We start from the raw sequence: 12,063 nt of genomic DNA on the forward strand, positions 1-12,063 counted from the left end.
ATAATAAAATAAAAATGTGGTAAAGTAAAAGTTTATTCAATAAATCAATATTGGCTGTAGTTATAATTAGACCAGACCCAGAAAACATAGACCATATTTGAAGACCGGAATGTAGATTAAAAACGAACACAGTACACCTAAGTATCTCTAAAACACAAATCTATTCTATATTTGCACTTTCTAGGTCCAGTTTAATGTTAAGTTGTTCTCACATGTGTATATTTCTGTGTTAGTGTATAATTTAAAACAGAACAAGTTTGAATATTGAAAATGCATTTAAATAATTTCCAATTAAATACACTCCAATGAATATTTAAAAATTAAAACAACATTACAAATATTTGTAAACAAAATAGAAAACAAAAATATTGAAATATAAAGTTCAATATATAATCTGCAGGTTTTATAAAGAGTATTAGTAAATAGTATTATTAAATAAAAATAGTTTTTGTGTAATAAACAAAAAATATCAAAATTGAATTACAAAACAAACTACTGAACTGAAAAAGGTCATGTATTGCAGTTTGTCTAACAAATATGAACATATCAGTACGTAAAATTATATATAATAATTATTCAGTGGGGAGTTCTTCCAAACTCTGACTTTGGCTTCTTCTATGCACAAATCTTCATGGGATTTTAAATAATGTTATTTAATTGAACTTTTAACACAACCTCTATATAGTTGCCTTATATAAATATAATATCCAAATCACAATGTTTCTGCAACATAAATATTTTTTTACTTGTTTATAAACCAAACTAGAACTGAACTAGAACTGAACTAGAACTGAACTAGAACTGAACTAGAACTGAACTAGAACTGAACTGAACTAGAACTGAACTAGAACTGAACTAGAACTGAACTAGAACTGAACTAGAACTGAACTAGAACTAGAACTGAACTAGAACTGAACTAGAACTGAACTAGAACTGAACTAGAACTGAACTAGAACTGAACTAGAACTGAACTAGAACTGAACTAGAACTGAACTAGAACTGAACTAGAACTGAACTAGAACTGAACTAGAACTGAACTAGAACTGAACTAGAACTGAACTAGAACTGAACTAGAACTGAACTAGAACTGAACTAGAACTGAACTAGAACTGAACTAGAACTGAACTAGAACTGAACTAGAACTGAACTAGAACTGAACTAGAACTGAACTAGAACTGAACTAGAACTGAACTAGAACTGAACTAGAACTGAACTAGAACTGAACTAGAACTGAACTAGAACTGAACTAGAACTGAACTAGAACTGAACTAGAACTGAACTAGAACTGAACTAGAACTGAACTAGAACTGAACTAGAACTGAACTAGAACTGAACTAGAACTGAACTAGAACTGAACTAGAACTGAACTAGAACTGAACTAGAACTGAACTAGAACTGAACTAGAACTGAACTAGAATTGAACTAGAACTGAACTAGAACTGAACTACAACTGAACTAGAACTGAACTAGAACTGAACTAGAACTGAACTAGAACTGAACTAGAACTGAACTAGAAACTGATCTAGAACTGAACTAGAACTGAACTAGAACTGAACTAGAACTGAACTAGAACTGAACTAGAACTGAACTAGAACTGAACTAGAACTGAACTAGAACTGAACTAGAACTGAACTAGAACTGAACTAGAACTGAACTAGAACTGAACTAGAACTGAACTAGAACTGAACTAGAACTGAACTAGAACTGAACTAGAACTGAACTAGAACTGAACTAGAACTGAACTAGAACTGAACTAGAACTGAACTAGAACTGAACTAGAACTGAACTAGACTGACTACTGAACTAGAACTGAACTAGAACTGAACTAGAACTGAACTAGAACTGAACTAGAACTGAACTAGAACTGAACTAGAACTGAACTAGAACTGAACTAGAACTGAACTAGAACTGAACTAGAACTGAACTAGAACTGAACTAGAACTGAACTAGAACTGAACTAGAACTGAACTAGAACTGAACTAGAACTGAACTAGAACTGAACTAGAACTGAACTAGAACTGAACTAGAACTGAACTAGAACTGAACTAGAACTGAACTAGAACTGAACTAGAACTGAACTAGAACTGAACTAGAACTGAACTAGAACTGAACTAGAACTGAACTAGAACTGAACTAGAACTGAACTAGAACTGAACTAGAACTGAACTAGAACTGAACTAGAACTGAACTAGAACTGAACTAGAACTGAACTAGAACTGAACTAGAACTGAACTAGAACTGAACTAGAACTGAACTAGAACTGAACTAGAACTGAACTAGAACTGAACTAGAACTGAACTAGAACTGAACTAGAACTGAACTAGAACTGAACTAGAACTGAACTAGAACTGAACTAGAACTGAACTAGAACTGAACTAGAACTGAACTAGAACTGAACTAGAACTGAACTAGAACTGACTAGAACTGAACTAGAACTGAACTAGAACTGAACTAGAACTGAACTAGAACTGAACTAGAACTGAACTAGAACTGTACTAAAACTGAACTAGAACTAGAACAAGAACTGAACTATAACTAAACTAGAAATGATCCACAGCACTACCTTATAGCCAATACTGTCCCGATAGCAATTTTGTAAGTCAATTTGGTTACAGCACCGAAAGCATTTCGTTAGTTTTACTAAAATTATTTTGAAAATAATGTATATTATTAAATATTAAGATATGCAATATTACCGCGATTTGAAAAGAAAAATTTTCTTTTAAAGGTAATGTATCAAAAATGTGTTGCCAAAAATATTTATTTTTCTCGTTTTAAAAATAAATATTTCGACTGGTGAGGGAACTTTTTTCACAATCCCAAAAAACTAATATCATATTCCGTAACATCTGTTCACGTCCTACCATGTATTTTTGATATTTGCAAAAATATTCTATTTTAGCTCAAAATACATGCATCAATAAATGAAATCAAAATATTTAAAATAGAAATCAAATCAACCGATACCATTGTAAGCAATTAAATATAGTTTTTCATCCTTCTACTCAAACCAGCCATTGCACATTCATCATTCGATCAAACAGTAAATGAATTTCATATACATATGTTCGATTTATACATATGTATTATGATATACATATAGGAAAAATTTACATCTCCTGCATCCTCCTGTAAGGTTTAATTATTTGATTTGAAATATGTGTTTTATGGAAATATCATAAAATTTGTTAGGTTTTAAAAGCTGTTAGAAAAACAAAATCACAATAGATAAAATTTGATATTTGCTTTGTATTGAAACTGTTTTTTATTCTATTGTCAGTAATGGAAAAAATAAAAATTTATTATTTCATTATTTTATTATCAAATATTAAAAGAATTTTGGTTTGGAAAAATCTTGATTTTGTATGTTTTTGAATATTTATAAATTGAAAAATAATCCCACATAACTTAAATAGATAAAAAAAATAAAATCTAAATGCATAATATGTATATTGTTCAAAATAATTATTTCTTTAAAAATTTCCCATTTTTTTAAACCCTTAGTATCTGAACTCTCTCAAATCATTAAACACTTCATTTCAATAAATATTCTTTTAAGATTTCTTTTATTCATCTTTTTTTGAAAAATAAATCCCCTTCACTTATAATGTGTTTTTATGTGCACAACAAATCCTTCAAGGGTCAGAAGTCAATAACAGGAACCATGTAGTCAACAATGCAACCGACTTACATACATTCACACACCCTCACATTCCCACACATACATATACTTACACCATGTTGAGTAACATCCAGCAACATTTGAATGCAGCAGCCAGAGTTCAAAATCCTATTAGTTTTACATACTTTATGGTTTTTTAATATTTATGTGGTGGTTTCTACTTACAACAAATGTTTTACAAGACCTCAGCAAAAAAAAATCTATTGAAAAATACATAGATGGTTGCAACTGAATAACTAGAATGGGGCATGTCGAGCAGCAATGGTGCATCTTTGTTGAGAATGTGTGTTGGCTCATGAGTTTTACAAATTTGTTTAAATATATGCAAATAAGTATAAAAGCATGCATTTATTATTGCTTGTATTTATATAACAAAAATATTATAAAATTTACTGAGGGATAAAAAATAATAGGAAGAGTAATTGTATAGCCTAGCCAAGGATATTGGGAAAATGCTAAATAAATTATGATTTTATTTTAATTAAACTGAGAAGAACAAAAAAGTTTTTTGAAAAAACAGAACTACATGTAAGAAATCGTTTACAAAAGGTTGAACTGAACTTACTAGAACCGAACTAGAACGCAATGAGAATTTAACTAGAACTAAAGTAGAACTGATCAATAACTGAGCTAGAAATACACCAGAACTTTTATTATGCTCCTGGAATATTCACTTTGCTTAACTTTTTTTCAATTAACTAAACACTTTGAGCAAGCCTCGTAGTTTAAATTCGACTAAAAATGTAAATAATCAAAACACACAAAAGATCATAATTACGAAAGGAAACACCTACCACACTTTAATAAATAAGTACAGGAAAAGTTGTTTTATTTAATGAATATAAATTAATTTATTAAAACACACACATACTTACTCATAAGCAGATGTACACATTTGAACAAACACACACACACACACACTTATATATGTATACGTACTATATAAGTAAAATATAAATTTGTTTATTTAGTCATCATAAATTAAAGTTTTATCTAAAGTATTGTAATCAAAATAAATTGCAACACGTCATAAAAACTAACAGTTGCATTTACAAAACCAAATGAATTTTTGTAATTGCTCTTCTTACCACACACTCATAAAAAGAGATAAACAAATTTGCAGACATGATAGAGAGAAGGAATACAGAAGCCTTCAAAGTGGCCTTATTTAGTCTATATAGTTTAAAACACTTTCGTAGAAAGGTTTCCAATTAGATTTAGCTTGTATTTTTTAAATTTCAGAACTCTTCTAGAAGAAAAGATATTGGCAATTTGCGAAGGCCCTCGGTAGTTGAGTACTTTTTATTTTTAGTACGACAACACACAACCCCTTCTATATTAAATATCTTGCATAAAAACAAACAATAACAATCGGCAAACAATAGCAGCTGTAACAACAAATGTCAACATACAAAAACACAAAATAACATTTACATATGTGTGTGTATATATCATCTACATCGGGAGAGTTAGTTACATCCCACAAAAAAAATCAACAAATAAAAATACAACTACTATAAATCTTGTCTATTTCAAAAAATAAAAAATTCAACAAAAAAATTTAACAAATGACATCAGTTCCAACTGCAACAAATAAAAAGCCAAACAATGCATTAACAACTTCACAAAAACACAACATGAATAGAAGAAATGTAAATTACATATTCGGTAAAACTGTAAAATGCAGGTAAAATAATATCTAAAAATAGCTTTAAGCGATAAAATTCCAGTTCAGTTCTAGTTCAGTTCTAGTTCAGTTCTAGTTCAGTTCTAGTTCAGTTCTAGTTCAGTTCTAGTTCTAGTTCAGTTCTAGTTCAGTTCTAGTTCAGTTCTACCCATTTACAGTTGTATTTCAGAATTTTCTAGTTCTATTTCAGAAATTTCCATTTATATTTCAGAATTTTCCAATTATGTTTCAAAAATGTCTAATTATATTTCAGAAATTTCCAATTATATATCAGAAAATTCCAATTATATTTCAGAATTATTTTTAATATTTCAGAAATTTCTACTTATATTTCATAAATGTCCACTTATATTTCAGAAATTTCCATTTATATTTCAGAAATTTCTAATTATATTTCAGAAATTTCTAATTATATATCAGAAAATTCCAATTATATATCAGAAATTTCTAATTATATATCAGAAAATTCTAATTGTATTTCAGAATTGTTTTTGATATTTCAGAAATTTCTAATTATATTTCAGAAATTTCCAATTATGTTTCAGAAATTTCTAATTATATTTCAGAAATTTCTAATTATATATCAGAAAATTCTAATTATATATCAGAAGTTGCCAATTGTATTTCAGAATTTTCAAATTGTATTTCAGAAGTTTTTAGTTGTATTTCAGAATTTTCAAATTGTATTTCGAAAAATTCCAATTATTATTATTTTGGGACTATAAAACAAACTACAATTGATAATATTTTTCATGTTTTACCAACTACAACCTCCCCTTTGTCCAATTGAATACATAGTGTTTAAACTCAAATCCTGAGTTGCTTAGGTAACTACGACTTATATTGAATTGAACACATTTATTTAATTTATAAAATATTAACGATTCATATTTTATTTTCTACATATATGTATACAATTTATGTATAAATAAGTAATAAGCTGTAATAAAAATTATAAAACAGAACAGAACTATGTATCCATATACATTTCAAAATTAAAATATGTATATGTAGATTATTCGTCCTAAAATTACTACATACAATGTTACATAAATATTTTTGTATAAAAAAATAATTTCTGAAATACAATTGGAATTTTTCTAAATACAAATTGAAAATTCTGAAATACAACTGGAAACTTCTGAAATACAATTTGAAAATTCTGAAATACAATTGGAAACCTCTGATATATAATTAGAATTTTCTGATATATAATTAGAAATTTCTGAAATATAATTAGAAATTTCTGAAACATAATTGGAAATTTCTGAAATATAATTAGAAATTTCTGAAATATCAAAAACAATTCTGAAATACAATTAGAATTTTCTGATATATAATTAGAAATTTCTGATATATAATTGGAATTTTCTGATATATAATTAGAAATTTCTGAAATATAATTAGAAATTTCTGAAATATAAATGGAAATTTCTGAAATATAAGTGGACATTTATGAAATATAAGTAGAAATTTCTGAAATAATAAAAATAATTCTGAAATATAATTGGAATTTTCTGATATATAATTGGAAATTTCTGAAATATAATTAGACATTTTTGAAAACATAATTGGAAAATTCTGAAATATAAATGGAAATTTCTGAAATAGAACTAGAAAATTCTGAAATACAACTGTAAATGGTGTAGTTCAGTTCTAGTTCAGTTCTAGTTCAGTTCTAGTTCAGTTCTAGTTCAGTTCTAGTTCAGTTCTAGTTCAGTTCTAGTTCAGTTCTAGTTCAGTTCTAGTTCAGTTCTAGTTCAGTTCTAGTTCAGTTCTAGTTCAGTTCTAGTTCAGTTCTAGTTCAGTTCTAGTTCAGTTCTAGTTCAGTTCTAGTTCAGTTTCTAGTTCAGTTCTAGTTCAGTTTCTAGTTCAGTTCTAGTTCAGTTCTAGTTCAGTTCTAGTTCAGTTCTAGGTAGTTCTAGTTCAGTTCTAGTTCAGTTCTAGTTCAGTTCTAGTTCAGTTCTAGTTCAATTCTAGTTCAGTTCTAGTTCAGTTCTAGTTCAGTTCTAGTTCAGTTCTAGGTAAGTTCTAGTTCAGTTCTAGTTCAGTTCTAGTTCAGTTCTAGTTCAGTTTAGTTCAGTTCTAGTTCCAGTTCTAGTTCAGTTCTAGTTCAGTTCTAGTCAGTTCTAGTTCAGTTCTAGTTCAGTTCTAGTTCAGTCCTAGTTCAGTTCTAGTTCAGTTCTAGTTCAGTTTCTAGGTAAGTTCAGTTTAGTCTCTAGTTCAGTTCAGTTCTAGTTCAGTTCTAGTTCAGTTCAGTTCAGTTCTAGTTCAGTTCTAGTTCAGTTTCTAGTTCAGTTCTAGTTCAGTCTAGTTCATTATAGTTCAGTTCTAGTTCAGTTCTAGTTCAGTTCTAGTTCAGTTCTAGTTCAGTTCTAGTCAGTTCTAGTTCAGTTCTAGTTCAGTTCTAGTAAGTTCTAGTTAGTTCTAGTTCAGTTCTAGTTCAGTTCTAGTGTCAGTTCAGTCAGTTCTAGTTCAGTTATGTTCAGTTTCTAGTTCAGTTCTAGTTCAGTTCTAGTTCAGTTCTAGTTCAGTTCTAGTCAGTTCTAGTTCAGTTCTAGTTTCAGTTCTAGTTCAGTTCTAGTTCAGTTTCAGTTCTAGTTCAGTTCTAGTTCAGTTCTAGTCAGGTCTAGTTCAGTTCTAGTTCAGTTCTAGTTCAGTTCTAGTTTCAGTTCTAGTTCAGTTCTAGTTCAGTTCTAGTTCAGTTCTAGTTCAGTTCTAGTCAGTTCTAGTTCAGTTCTAGTTCAGTTCTAGTTCAGTTCTAGTTCAGTTCTAGTTCAGTTCTAGTTCAGTTCTAGTTCAGTTCTAGTTCAGTTCTAGTTCAGTTCTAGTTCAGTTCTAGTTCAGTTCTAGTTCAGTTCTAGTTCAGTTCTAGTTCAGTTTCTAGTTCAGTTCTAGTTCAGTTCTAGTTCAGTTCTAGTTCAGTTCTAGTTCAGTTCTAGTTCTAGTTTGATCAAGTTGTATTTCGACGTGGAAAATAAATTCAACCTATTAATTCCATACTTTATTATCAAATTTGATATTTTGTTAAAAAAATATGAAAAAAGACAAATTGGTGTATTTTCAAACTAGGACATCATTGCGTATGATTTATTTAAATTGGACTCACTTAAAATTACACTGAAAATAATTCATGCCTAATATACACGAAAAATGTCGTACATTGTACGATATGCTTCGTGGTTTCACACCACGAAATTCTTTCGTAATATATACGAAATTGTACGAAATATTTTAGTAAAATGCAAAATAATTTTATATAAATTTTGAAAAAAAAATTTGTTCATATTACGATTTTTTTTAAAAACATAAATATGTTAGTTCTTTTCAAATAATCATTGTAAATTTAAAAAAAGATTGCGAATTAAAAAAACAAATTTTTTGTTTTTTAAAAAATATTAAAATTACGTTTAATTTAACTCGCTTAAAATTACGAAAATAACAAAAAAATTCGTAACAAAATAATTTTTTTTTATAAAATCAAAAATAATTCTTGTATATTACTAAATAATTTTGTTACAAAAAAAATTCGTTACTTTCTTTAAATATTACATGACTTAATGACATTATTTTTATAAAAGAAAACAATGTTTCTTAATATATACGAAAAAATATATTACGACAGGTTTTCGTAAAATTAGAAAAGGGGTTGATTAAACAATATTTCGTGTCATACACAAAATTTTCTTATATATTACGAAAAAAGTAGTTACGAAATTTTTTTTCGTAAATTTAAGCATGGATTATTTTCAGTGTACTAAAATAAATATCACTCTTACGGCATGAGTAGACAAATGCCACTAAATTGTATAATATAAATGCAAATGCATGACTCTAATAACAATAATCATTGCTAAAAATATAAATAAAAACATTTGTTTAATAACAGAAAATAAAATAATAACATCCGACACTAAAATCTGAAAATCCGTAAAATTATTTATTTAAACAAAACAAATTATAAATAAACTAAATATGTATGTAAGTATATTTGACTACTCGATTATAGCAGAATGAGAATTAAAAATGTTTCATATTTTACGAAATAATCGCCAAAACTAATAAGAATATATAGAAACAACAGCATCCAAACCATATAATAACAATAAAACTATTAAATTTTAAATAAATATTTACTTTTCAAATGTAATTTACATTAAATAAATTCCATGAAAATTTATTATTGAAACACTCAACCTTACTAACGAATAAATAAACATATTTTGGTAAATAAATAATTTAGACAATCATAACAAAAATATACATAAATGTAAAACAATAAAAATAAAACAAATGAAAAAATATCTAACTTTTGTCAAAAGGGGGACATCATGTAAAACAAATAAAAAAATAAACATTTTAAAAACTGTTGTATTTGTGCATGCATACATAGGCATTCTGCTGCATGCATGACTGCACAATTTGTAAACTAAACAATCGCAAACTATACTTATTCACACACAATTACAAATTTGTTAGAGTGTGGAAAAAATAATAATTTTAGGTCAAAAATTATTTTGAAAAAACATAATCTCAAAAAATCTGCTTAACATTTTGCCGGCCGTATTTTTACAAGAGAAAAATCTTCCTGATTCCCCTAAAAAAATTGCTCACAGAAACTATCAAGACATATACACATTTAATAAAACCTAAGATTACAAACCTTGCAAAGTATTTAAACAATCCCTGTGCCGATCACAACAGTAAACAAACTTGGCCCAGTAAAACATGAAAAATGAAAGTAAAATCTCTTACTACTCACCCTACTAACACAGAAATGTTAAAAATTATAAATATTTTTACTTAGTAGTAGTTTTAGTTTATATACAAAAACATAAATGCATATTCATCTTTATATTTTTATACTTGTGTTACTATTACTTTAACATAAATAAAACAGCTCAAAGGATTCTTCAAAACAAAAAGAACATTTTTAAGGAAACAAAAAAAAAATAATAAAGTACATGTAAGCACTTAGTTATTTTTGTAAATTGTTGAAGAGATTATTATAAACAAGACAAGAAACAACAAAAGGATATAAATGTAAATATACTTTCATGTTTTTGTTTAAATTTAAACAAAACAGAAAATTTTAATTAAACAGGACAAGGTTTCTTGTACAAAATCCTAAAAGAATACATTTACTTAAAATATGGTATTTAAATATTCTAAAAAATGTATGGTGTTGTTTGAAAAGAGACAAGTTTCTTTATGCTGAAATGGAATGTAAATTTATAAAACATCATAAATTTATAAAACATCATGGTAAGAGTGTAAATAATTCGGAGGGTGGTCCTACATATGGCCACATGTAATTTTGTAGGAATTCTTTTAAATTTGCTATCAGAATTACTCATTTATGAAACTTATGCTAAATTGAATTATCATGTATCGATATAAATATGAGCAACAAGTTGACCTTTGACAGAGGGCCATTTATACGTAGTGGCTTGCTTCAATTATGGGACGAATCAAAATTTTAAGGGCAATAATAATAATATTATTAGTTGAATTTTAGTTAGTTTGGGTACTCGTCACCCATTTATATGTCCCAAACCTTAATTTGCTCACCTCAGGGAAGCTACAACAGAGCTCAGGTTAGGTTAGGTTAGATTGATAGGAAGATGTATAGTACATCAAATTCGAAGAAATACACCTAGGCCACTATCGGGCCTTTTGTTCGGTCCTTTTCATTAAGAAAAAATGTTGTTCACTGAGTATATTATTTTTCAATGTTCAGAAACTCAGTTTCCTGGACGTAATTCCTAAGAATTTTCCAATCAGTGTTAGTCAGGAATGTTATTTTCGGAATAACATCACTTCCAAGATACTTGGATCTAACTTCGATGAATGTTTGACAGTTGCAAAGAAAGTGCTCCAGAGTTTCACTGTCCTCTGCACGTGCTCTACATTCATCTGAATCCGCACGGCCAATTTTGTATAGATGTGCTCGTAATCCTGTGCGTCCACTCAGAATGCGTACACACAGAAAACAGATCGATTGGAAATCGGTTACCATGATAAATATTTAGTTAAATTAATTAAAATTGTATCGCTGTTATTGAAAAACTGTATAATTAACCGATTTTCTATACTCAGTATTAAAAAACCATAATAATAATAGAATTGTGGTTTTAACAATTTCCAAATAAATAATTTGAACTGAATTGTATCGGTTATTAAATTCTTTTGTTAATTCAGTAAATGCAGCCGAATTTTATTTAGGATTAAAACTTTAGAACATCAAATATTAGTCGCTGTAACCGAAAATCAGTAGAAAGTAAAAAATATTGATCATTGCAACCAATTATCAATTGGGAAAATTATTTAAAATACTATTGCGGTTAAAGGAACCAAATTCGGTGTTCACAACCGATTATTTGATAATTATAGTTGACGTTAACAAAAATAAATAAAATAAAACGAATTTATAATTTTAAAAAAATCTAATTACATTTGAAGATAACTTAATGCTGATAAAAAAAGGTAATGTTTAGTCCATTATATATCTTAAAATCTATTGTGGTTATTTTCAATAATTTTTAATCATTTTACAGCAGCGGAAAAGCGTGGAAAGGTAGCTTTGGAAATGTTGGACAGTATGAAGAGCAAAATCCCAACTACATACCATCAAAATCTCAAAACAAGAAGGGAAATGTTGCTGGTTTATATTTATAAGTTTGTATTTACATAC

Source organism: Lucilia sericata, unplaced genomic scaffold (assembly GCF_015586225.1).
Source record: "Lucilia sericata isolate MDLA Ls3-8-SP2 unplaced genomic scaffold, ASM1558622v1 Contig000392F_arrow, whole genome shotgun sequence".
Taxonomy (NCBI): Eukaryota; Metazoa; Arthropoda; class Insecta; order Diptera; family Calliphoridae; genus Lucilia; species Lucilia sericata.